Below are 10,912 nucleotides of genomic sequence, written 5' to 3' on the forward strand. Positions count from 1 at the left end.
CAAAAATCATTCCTTTTATTAGTTTTAGAAGATGAAAATATTAAGCGAGCAATCACTATTAGATGATCTCCAGCAGGGTGGTACATACAGGTACATACAGAACAGTAAATAAAATCTGAACTACCAACAGTTTCAAGGTGCCTTATTTTCCCACATGCATTTCAATGGGCGATAAACTGGTAAAGCATCAAAATGAGGAAGCGGTGCGTGAGGCGATGCTGCCTGTGACAGCAGTGTGCGGACTACAGCGCAGTGCACTGACAACAAAGACTCCATTTGAATAATGCTGCTCATTAGTTGGGGGACAGGGCCTTTTTCTGTTGGCGCCTGTCCCTGGTCACTTTGCACCGCTAAGATAGACAAACACACACACTCAACACCAAGGTTGTCATCCATCACCGCACTGAGAGAAAGGTACTAGACGCCCAAGACAAATGTGTCTTTTGTTTTTTATTTCCACTGCAATGATTAGACATTTTCTCTCGTGAAGCATCACAGCATCCGCGCACAGAGAATAAACTGATGCCAGCTTTCTTACACTGTACACAGCGCCGTCTGAAAAGATCTATTGAAGAAAGATCTGAAAATCCAGAGGAGACTTGAGCTGTTGGAAGCCCTTCATCAACTCCAGTATCAGCACCCTAAACAATAATGAACACCCTGACTCACCAGATACTAAGATACTCATTGTCAATACAATTTGGCATCCAAACAGGAGGTTTCTCTTGAGGTTCGACCAAATACTGAACTCTCAGTTTGTCTGTTAGGCTTTCTTCACTCCCTTTATACCCTTAGTTGCTTTCCTGCAGAGGGTTACATGAAAAGATTTATACCACCCACATGTCTGTACATTAAATATGACTCTGTGGCTGCTAGACAACCAACAGAGAATCCAGAATAGAGGTTACAGCTCCCTGCCAAGAAACAGTCCGGCACATAGTGTTGTTTTTTACACATGGACTATTGGACAGAGTGAGGCTAGGTATTTCCCCATTTCCAGTCTTTATGCAAAGCTAAACTAACCAGCTGCTGGTGGTAGCTTTATATTTCTCATACAAACTGAGAGAGGTATCAATCTTCTCGTCTAACTCTTGGCAACAAAGAGAGCAAGCTAATTTCCCAAAAATGTTGAACTATTCCTTTAACATGACCATTTTACACATTGAAGCATTGGGGATGTAAAGGTTTATAAGCGCTACAAACAGCAACTCTCCATATCAGGCAAATCCATCTGCAAGACATGCATGAGCAGATTATCGCTATAGGAATTTAATCAGTCAAAGGCTAATCTGCTATGCAAATGAAAAATTGTGAAAAGTAAATAATTGGATTCAAAGAGGATACAGGAACATTGTGATTGTTTGAACAGACCTGAAGAAAATCCAACTGTAGCTCTATAAAAGGAGAGAATCAGTCATCTGCCAAGGACAGCCGGAGCTAATAAGTGTGTAACATGATAGAAAAGAAAATTAGTTCATAGCTGTCATCTTCTTGATGAAGAGGCAATCAAAATCAAAGTGAATCATTCTGTGAGGAGGACTGTGTTTTGGAATTCAAACGGGCAATGCTTCAATATGACAAATCAGCCGGTGTGGTGCATGTTGATTGATTCTATCCATGAAAACCTAATAGATTTAGCCCTCTGTGAATTTGGCTCTCATTAACCTCGCAGCGTTTTCATATGAGAATGTATTGGAGCCATTTTATCCACCACTCAAAGGCAATTCACTGGGTGATAAATCCTTTGGCTTATCTGGCTGCAGGTGACAGCACAGCAGAGCACTGGCGCTGGCTGGGGCACAAACACACTGAAACACACACAAAAATGCATGCACGCACACACATACTCACATTCTGCATAAACATGTACAGACACACACAGACACACACACACACACACACACACGCATTTTCGTGGAGGGGTCGCCATGGTGACCCATGAGCGGAAAAACCTTGTGATCCAACTGGGACCAAAGACATGCCCCTCGACCCGAGCGACCAGCCGCAACAGAAAAGCCTTCCTCTTAGCTCTCCGAAGAAGAAGAGGAAGAAGTAGAAGGAGGAGAAGAAAAAAAAAACAGAATTCAATTACTCAGTCGAAACCCACTCCTTGCCCTCCGGGAGTGATATCAGCACCATTTAAAAGTCTGATTACTCACAAAACCAATAACATTTTGACTCCTTGGTAATGGACCAGTAGATTAGAAAATTTAGATTACATTTAACTGCCTGTAGATTCTCATTAAAACGCCACCAACTAGTTAGAAACAATAGGTAATTAAGAGTGTAATGAAGCGCAGTAGCGTTAGCGCACGTCGGCTGTATGCTACTCTTGTGGGACCCAGCCTTACTTTGCACTTATCCTGCAGCAAAGCCATACCAGCGTCTCATTTGGGCAATACGACATATTTAATTAGATTAATGAATTTCGGTGGCGTCTCTGCGGGGTTGGTTGTGCTCCTTGCGGTGACAGTATAACAACAGATTATATATTAGGGGAGGCCTGAAAGCTGCTGGCAGGCCGGTACAGGTTGGTCCCTCGACAGAGGTGCAATGTGTGACAGTTTGGGTGGAACCTGTCTCAGGTTTACTCCTGCTAAATTGTCACATGCAAATAATCATAAGTAAAAGTGCTGCACGAGTAAACACAAACTCTTATCCAAAACTGCAGATTTGATTTAGCAAAGTGAGGCCTATTGAATTAAACATGATTGATTGTAACACAGGGAGAACACAAACCGAGGCAAGAAAGCCCAGGGTGATGAATGGGTTAGTGCCCGTGTTTGGCTTCAAGCTAGACTCTGTCGCTCTAACCGGCCATAAGTAAATCCTTCAACACAAAGTAAAAACTAAAGGAAATGAAACAGGGCATGGCTCTCTGAGGCTGACATAAACTAGTTTGAGACTGTTTCAGCCTCCTGCAAGTCATATTAATTTGGTTTTTAGATTTTGCGAAATGCAGAATAAACAGATGCAACATGAATGATGTGAAGTGGACACAAATCATTCAAAGTTCATTAACATGACAATTTGATGTGTTTTTCATATGGAAAAGCTAGCTAACAGCTTGAATCTAATAAGAACAGGGTTGTTTTTATAGGCAGTTAAAACTCTGGTTAGGTAGGGCAACAGAAATAATTTGCTGTAAGAATTAAGATTAGGAAAAGTGTTACTCAGTGCAACATGAATAGGTGTCACTGGAGTTGAACTGCATTCACCTCTCCTCCACCCAGACACATGGCTGTGTCCTCCACCCTGACATAGCCATGCCTTTTTGCGGAGAGTCTTCCCTCACTCAAGCCTTTTGGGTGGTGGAAACAGCTTGTCATTTTCTCTCTCTGTTTTCACATGCGGAGCAAAAGACAGCTCATTTCACAAACTTTCAGGTGCTCAGGTTTAAAGCTGTAGGTTAAGTTTAGCTTATGCAAAGTTTAAATTTTAAATTTTAGGTTAAGCTTTAACATCATGTTTAGTCTCATGGGTTTAATGTTTATGATTTAGTTTTAGATTAAATTGTCAGATGACTTTATTTAGCTGTAAGTTATTCTTTAGCTTTAGCTTGCGGTTACATTTAGCTTTAATTTTAGATTTCATTGAAGTTAAACGTTAGGTTTAGATTTCAAAGTTTAGCTAGGTTTTAGCTTTAGCTGTAGCTTTCTTCTAGGTTATTCAAGTTTAAGATTTAAGATGAAATTAACTTAAACTTAAACTTTCGGTTTGACTGTAACTGCAGCTTTAGCTTGGACTATTTTTCTTCTTTAACTGGATTTAGATTTAGCACATAACTTTATGTTTTAAAGTCTGGCTTGGCTATAACTGCACACACAAATATGGTAAAAATATTTGTACGTGACACTTTACACAAGACGAATACAATTTAAACGTGCAAAAGAGAAAAAGGAAACAGAAAACAGGCTTGTATGAGCAGCATTGGACCTCAAAAAAAAAAGTTGATTCCTGTAATTTTAAAAACACTACCTTTGAATGGTACTCATTAGCAACAAACAACACAGTCAGCACTGTCCACTTTTTAAACCTCTCTGTGGTACCAGTGCCTGTGAAGTCATGATGTTCAGTATCCGTTTTCTTTTGTAGTATCACACTGCCCCCTATAGGGCTGGATCCTAAGTGCACTGGATTCACCCTTGACACACAGATGTGTGCTTCAGTTATATACCCTCCCCAGCTGTTTTCACAGCATCCTACAGATCTACATTTCAACACAGAGAGAATCGCATTTTGCTGAGAAGCTTTTAGCAATGTTTTCAAAAGTTGAGCCTTAGTCAGTGTAAACTGTAAATGGCTTGCTGTATATTAACTTTTGCACTGATTTTAGTGACAGGCACAGATGTTGTACTCTCTGTGTGTATATACACAGACTGTACGTGAATCACAAGGGGAATATGTCTAGAAGACACACTCACCCACACATACACACCTCCAACCTGGCAGTGTTTGTGATTGTAAACACTTGAATAATTGAGCCAGATTTAAACAAGGAATCATAGAGGAGGAGGAAGAAGAGAGAGGCAGAGCAGATGGCCCAGTGCAGATAGACACAGAGACTGGGAGTGAGAAGTGTTCTCTGAAGGACGAGGTCTTGTATTGTTGTTGCTGCAAGGGCCGCTCTGTCACGTGGCGTCGCAGGGGTCCCCAAAGAGCCAGGGTCTTATGGTGTCAGTGTCCCCCCAGTCCTCATCCCCAGCCCTGGCCTATTGTCATTCCTGTTTTTTAATTTCTCAAACGCAATCAAGTGTGACACACACTGTTTACCTAGCGTGTCTGCCACAACCAGGAAGAGAAAAGGAGGGGGAAAAACAGACACACAAGCCAGGATCTCGGCACAAAATAATCCTCCATAATACCACAGAGTTTAAAGAGGCTTTGCCAACACCTCCCTGAACCCCCCCCCCCTTCTCTTTGCTCTTATGAAAAAAGTAGGGGGAGATAAAGAGAAAAGAGGGGGGGAAACCACATCAGAAGAAAGCTGTTAAATTCGCCCCTCAGTCTCGTTTGGGATTGCTAATTATTGTTTTTAGAGCACAACAATTGGGGTATTAGGGCATAAGTGGCTGGAGATAACATCCAGAGGAAGGCAAAGGGAGGGAAAGAGGAGAGGAGGGAAGAGGAACACTGGGGAGAAAGATAATGTGTCGACAGAAGGTAAGCCATGATAGGGTCTGGTCCATGGTGGTGTCTCTGTCTCTGTAGTACAACACACCACAGTATCTGGAGACTCACTAGCTCACTCTGTCTCCAAGGATTTTGAAAAGCGGAGGAAACTTAACAATTAAAAGTTTCTAATGTTGGACAGTTTATGGATCGAATGAGATAAGAAAGTGCAGGAGAAATTAAGTTTTCACATCTATAGAACAGCATTTAAGCTTCACCTTCATACACTTCACAGGTTTAAATATAAATATCAGACACACACACACAGGCAGGATCCCAAAAATACAGGTAAGAATGTTAATGTGACAACAGGATTGAGGATAAGAAATTTTAAAAAGTTAAAGGCTACAATAGTTAATTTTTTTTTAATATTACCACCAGATTACATGGCTACTTAAGTGTGAAAGAGGTCACTCAGAGGGATGAAACCACTGTGAATTATCACCTGAATCCACAGCAGAAGATGGGTTTTAAGCCTAGACATTAAGCTCCATTTGAGACAGCCTCCCGAATTTGCAGTGTGAGTTTATTCTAAAGAGGGAATGCTCAATGTGCAGAGACTCGACCACGTAAAATTCTTTTATTAAACCTAGGAACAGTTAAGCAAAAAGCATTAAGGGAATGTAAAAGTGGAGTGTATGGAGTGAGAAGACTGGACATCTTGAAAGGAGCCAGTCCATTTAAACTCTGGTACGTCAGACGGAGGATTTTGAAATCAGCTCTGGCTTGTATTGGTAGCCAGTGCAGACAAGACAACAGCATAGGTGTTGGATGATCAAACTTCAGAGATCTTGTGAGGACTCTGGCAGCTGCTCTTTGCTGTCATAAGTAGGAAAAGAGAAAAGCACATTGCAGCAATCAGTTTTGAATGTTGCACATGCAAGCACAAGGATTTCGACATCTGATCTTGACTGTGTTACGTAAATGGAAAAAGGAAGATTTTGTCATAGTTTTCATATGAGGCTCAAAAATAAGAGAGGGATACAAAAGCTATTCTAAGCTAAGCTAGAATTCTTGACTTCCCTGAGAAACTATGCAGCCATCATGATTTATGGAAACGTCCATTAAAACTGATCAATATCTGGCTGGACCAACAAAGCAACATTTCAGTCTTCTGGGCAATCAAACGATGATAAGCAGTTCTCTGCTTTCACAAGCTGGGAGGGGTCACCAACTGCTACAGCAAGATGGATTTGTGTGCTTTCGGCATAGTAATGAAATGTGTGTTGTTTTTATTTGAAGATGTGACCAAGTGGCCGAATGTACACACAGAACAGAGATGGCCCAAGCACTGATCCCAGTGGAACAACATTCTTGAACTTAGAGCAGGAATATAGAGTATTATTGCATACTTCTCCTTGTGTTCTGTCAGATATGACTGGACCTGTTTACATGCAAATTTATTAATTCATCATTAGCCCATGGACCACATAAGCATCCTGTTGTGACTGTTGGCACTAGTAGACAAAGTTCCAAATGACACAATATTGAATCTGATATCATTAGTTTTGTGCCAGTAAAGAAAATACTCACAGGAGCAATGTATCAAATCACCAAAGATTAGAAAAGTATAAGAGTATTACAAGGCAGGTAATGGCTTGTGTTCCACAAGATGGAAAAAAAGCATCCTGGAAAACACACATTCATACATACATACATACATACATACACACACACATACATACATACATACATACATACATATACACACACACACACACACACACACACACACACACACACACACACACACACACACACACACACACAGGCTTTTATCCTGTGAATGAGCAGGCCAGCCAAAGTCATCTGGAAGCTTACACATGCCAATGAATAAATAAAGCTGTAATTAGTAAAGAAAACAGCGCCACCTGTTGGTGTCTCACCCCTGTGAACTCAGACCATTATAGGGAGCTGTGAGAAACACCTGAGCCTGCAAAGACTGTGTGTTAAAGGGCTGGCACACACGCGCGATGTGTGTGTGCGAGAGAGAGCAAGTTTTTTATGTGGGCCACCCGTGTAACCATGTGTGTCTCAGGGCTTCCATTTGTAAAGAGGCTTACTGAGCATATGTGTCGGTATTGTGAGAGTGTGTGTATTTGTGTGCTCCTCTGTGTGTATATGAAGGGGTCCAACTGCGTGTCCTGGGGCCCACCTGGCAGTCCTGTGCAGATTCTGGGGCCTGAGCAGCTGGCCTGGGGGCTGGTGAGGGTGCTTGGTGGGGGGAGGTCTGAGAGGGGTGTGGGGGGTCTTCCATGGCCCCTGTCCCACCAGACCCAGACAGTAGGAGGCAGATGGACAGGCCACAGTCAATGCCAGAGGGCCAAAGGGGGCCATGGGGCAGAGCGAGAGGGCCAGCCAAGACCAACTGAGTTCTCTCTCTCTCTCACACACACACACACACACACACACACAGAAAAAAGAAGAAAAAAAATACGCACACAAAAACATATTAACTGATGAAAAACGTGAAAAAGTTGCCTTCTGACAGTTGTCAGAGAATGGCTTGGAACATTCAGCATACGGATTATGAATTCAATATAAGATAGTGATAGAGATTGTGTTAGAAAAGCTTTTCTGGTCCAGAAAAGGTAAAAGTTGAGCTTCTTACTAAATGCATTCCAGTCAACTGTGACTCAAATTTGTGAAAAAAATGATACCAGTGCCCCCCAACAACAGATGTTCCTTATGTGAGCTGTACTTTCAGGCAAACTTTCACAGAACTGCTGCAAGACATGAAGGCGCTGGATGCAAAAATACCAAATGAAAAAAAGATGTAAACATCTGCACATTTATATCTATTACAAAAACCCAATTTATTGTCTAAGCTTTTGACCAGATCAGAGCATTGGACATGCCTATGTTTTTCCCCCGTATGAGCTGTCTTCTCTGGCACTGGAGCCAAAAGCTGATGTTCATCCTTGATGTTACAGCTACTCTGTGAATGTCATAACATTATGTTGCATAATACATGTTCATCCAGATATACATGGGAACGGAAAATTCCCCCACTGAACACCAAAATTGATCCAAAAATGTAGTATACCATAACAATGGCTTTAGAGATGACGTTCCCCTCAAGTTATAACAAATTAATAATATTGATAAAGAACGACAGAAAAAGCAGGTGTGTTAAATTAAAGAACAGAACAGAATGGAGAATACAATATTCAAGGCTGAACTACTGTATATGTATTTATGTATGATACACACATGATGCATAAACATGCATCAACCAATCATCAAGTCTCTTTTTAAACTTTCTGCAGCTGATTTCTGCCGTGCGACAGAGGAAAACAAGAAAACTGTGCCAGAAAACAACACTGTTTTAAACAGACAGTCACAGTGATTTGAGCATGTGGTATTGACACAGAGTTTATTGTGAACATGTACTATAGATGGTGGTGTAGGAGGTAGCCACCGGCTCCAGTAGTCCAGAGAGCCACAGATGCTCCACTGTTTGTGTGTTGACTCTCTGTAATTTGTTTGCTCTAATTTGTTTTGCCGTGCCAGGGGAGTTCCGATTTTAATTTTGCTGTGTGTGTGTTTACCCCTCTTTGTGGATCGCTGATCTGTTAAGCATAGAGAAAGAGAGAGAGAGAGAGAGAGAGAGAGAGAGAGAGGGAGACAGAGTCAGCGTGGAGGGTAGGCTGTTCAGAGAAGCAAATTAAAAAAGGAGCAGTGCAGATTGTTTTAAGCTCTGGCAGCCCCTTCAGGCCCAAAGGCCTCGCTCGCAGCCTGCACCTGCTCCGTCCTCCCGGGAGCCTGGTTCTTGATCCGTGGCCCTCATTTCTCCTCCCCGGGCCCCTAGCCCAGCCGCCTCATCTTCTCCTCTCCTCTCATTTCTACTCTTATTTTTTCCTCGTCTGCTTTATCTCCACCCCATCGACTTCACACCTTTTCCTTCCCTTCTACAGTCTCCATCCTCTTCCTGACTCCTCCTCTTAAACTTAAATAATAATGACTTTATTAGTATAACACCTTTCGTGCAAAGATCCAGCCCAAAGTGTTTTACAGACAAGATTAGAAACAAAGGTCAAAACTAAAATGAAAATAAAACATAACTTCAAAAAAAAAGGTTAAGTTAAAGTTAACTCAAAGTCAAAGCCAAATTAAAAAGATAGGTCTGCAATTTCTTTTAAAAAATACAAAGGGTTTGTTGTTCTAAGATCCCAGAGGAGGTGTGTAGAAAGGTGCTAGGTTATGTAAGGCTTATAGACAAGTAAATGGACTTTATAATCAATTCTAAAAGAAACAGGTAGCCAGTGTAGTGATGCAAGCAGTGGGGTGATGTGACGTCTCTTTTTTCTACCAGTGTAAATCCTGGCTGCATCATTCTGAATTAACTTTTATTTTCTTAAAGACTTTCTTTGGAAGCCCAGTAAACCCTGCCTCTCTCCCCTCCAAAAACTCCTGCTGCTCCTTTCCTCTCTCCTCTTCCCCAGTGACTTCCTTCTATTCCTCGGCGCCTCAGTCCTGGCCCTATTTACCCCTTTCCTCCTCTCCACCAGCTGCTCTCCTCTTCATTCCTCCTTTTCCTCTTGCTCCTGGTTACTTCCCTCTTTGCCCTGGCTCAACTCCTACCATTGCCTCTGATCCCCCCCCCCCTTGTAATTCTTCCTCTGCTCTCTCCTCCTCTCCTCCTGTCCTGCCTCCAGCAGCTGGCAGTCTTAATCAGCCCCTCTCTGCACCTGAACGATTGTGACTGGTTAGCCTGATTGAAAACACACAACCACACACACATAAAACACAGTCAGAGATATGACAATATAACACTCTAAAATACAGTGTGCAGCTCGCTGAGGCTGCGTCATGACATCGGCATCGTTTTATTAACGCAAGACATATGATAAGGATGCATAACGACTGCAGGTTTAAAACTGTCACAGCTATTCTTTATTGAAATCATCCAGTCGCTCCAGTTTTTATGACTGCACATCCTTAGGTAGTTTAAACAGCCAGTCAGCTCTACATACAGTATGGTATACTTTGTCACACATACAATATTTACATTACCCCAGCAGTAATGCTATGACATGTTTCCAATAACAAGACTTCTAGTTTTAATATGGCTTGATTAAAGCAGTCCAACTGTATATGATGCCCGGGCTGGGGGGGCAACTGAAAAGCCCACGACCCAGCTCAGGGCAGGTCGGGATGCAGACCACAGGACGACATGATGGAAGAAGGTTGTTTCTAGAGGCTCAGTCACTGGGTCAAACTCTGGCCTTCTGTCACTAACTCACCTACTTAGGCTTTTCATTTTAAAAGGGTCTGTTCACCCGTATCACAAAAAGATCACATCTTCTCTGTTACCCCAAGTGGTACATAGCCATGCAAACAGTTTTGGCTCTGTGTGTCCAGGTTTTGAGATATTAGTAAAATGAGATTGTAAGATTTCTGTCTCCACCTGAATGTGATGGACGTGAATAATATGTTGTTTGTTATGCTCACAGCATTGAAAAACAACATTTGAAGCTGCAATTAACTGATATTTTGCCCACTTGGGGGCATCAGAACCAACTGTACACACAGCACTGACATATTATCACCTTTGATAAGCTGAACTTTGAAGTCGTGTTTGTGTCCACCTGTTCAGGGTAAGTCCAATATTCACTCTCCTTTCATCTCTGTTTTGCTCTCCACCAACTGCTGAGGGAAATATCCAGCTCTTTAACTGCTACACACTCCACTATGTTCACCGGCTAGATGCTAACTTGTCCGTCTGCCGTTTGGTGCG

Source organism: Xiphias gladius, chromosome 22 (assembly GCF_016859285.1).
Source record: "Xiphias gladius isolate SHS-SW01 ecotype Sanya breed wild chromosome 22, ASM1685928v1, whole genome shotgun sequence".
Taxonomy (NCBI): domain Eukaryota; kingdom Metazoa; phylum Chordata; class Actinopteri; order Istiophoriformes; family Xiphiidae; genus Xiphias; species Xiphias gladius.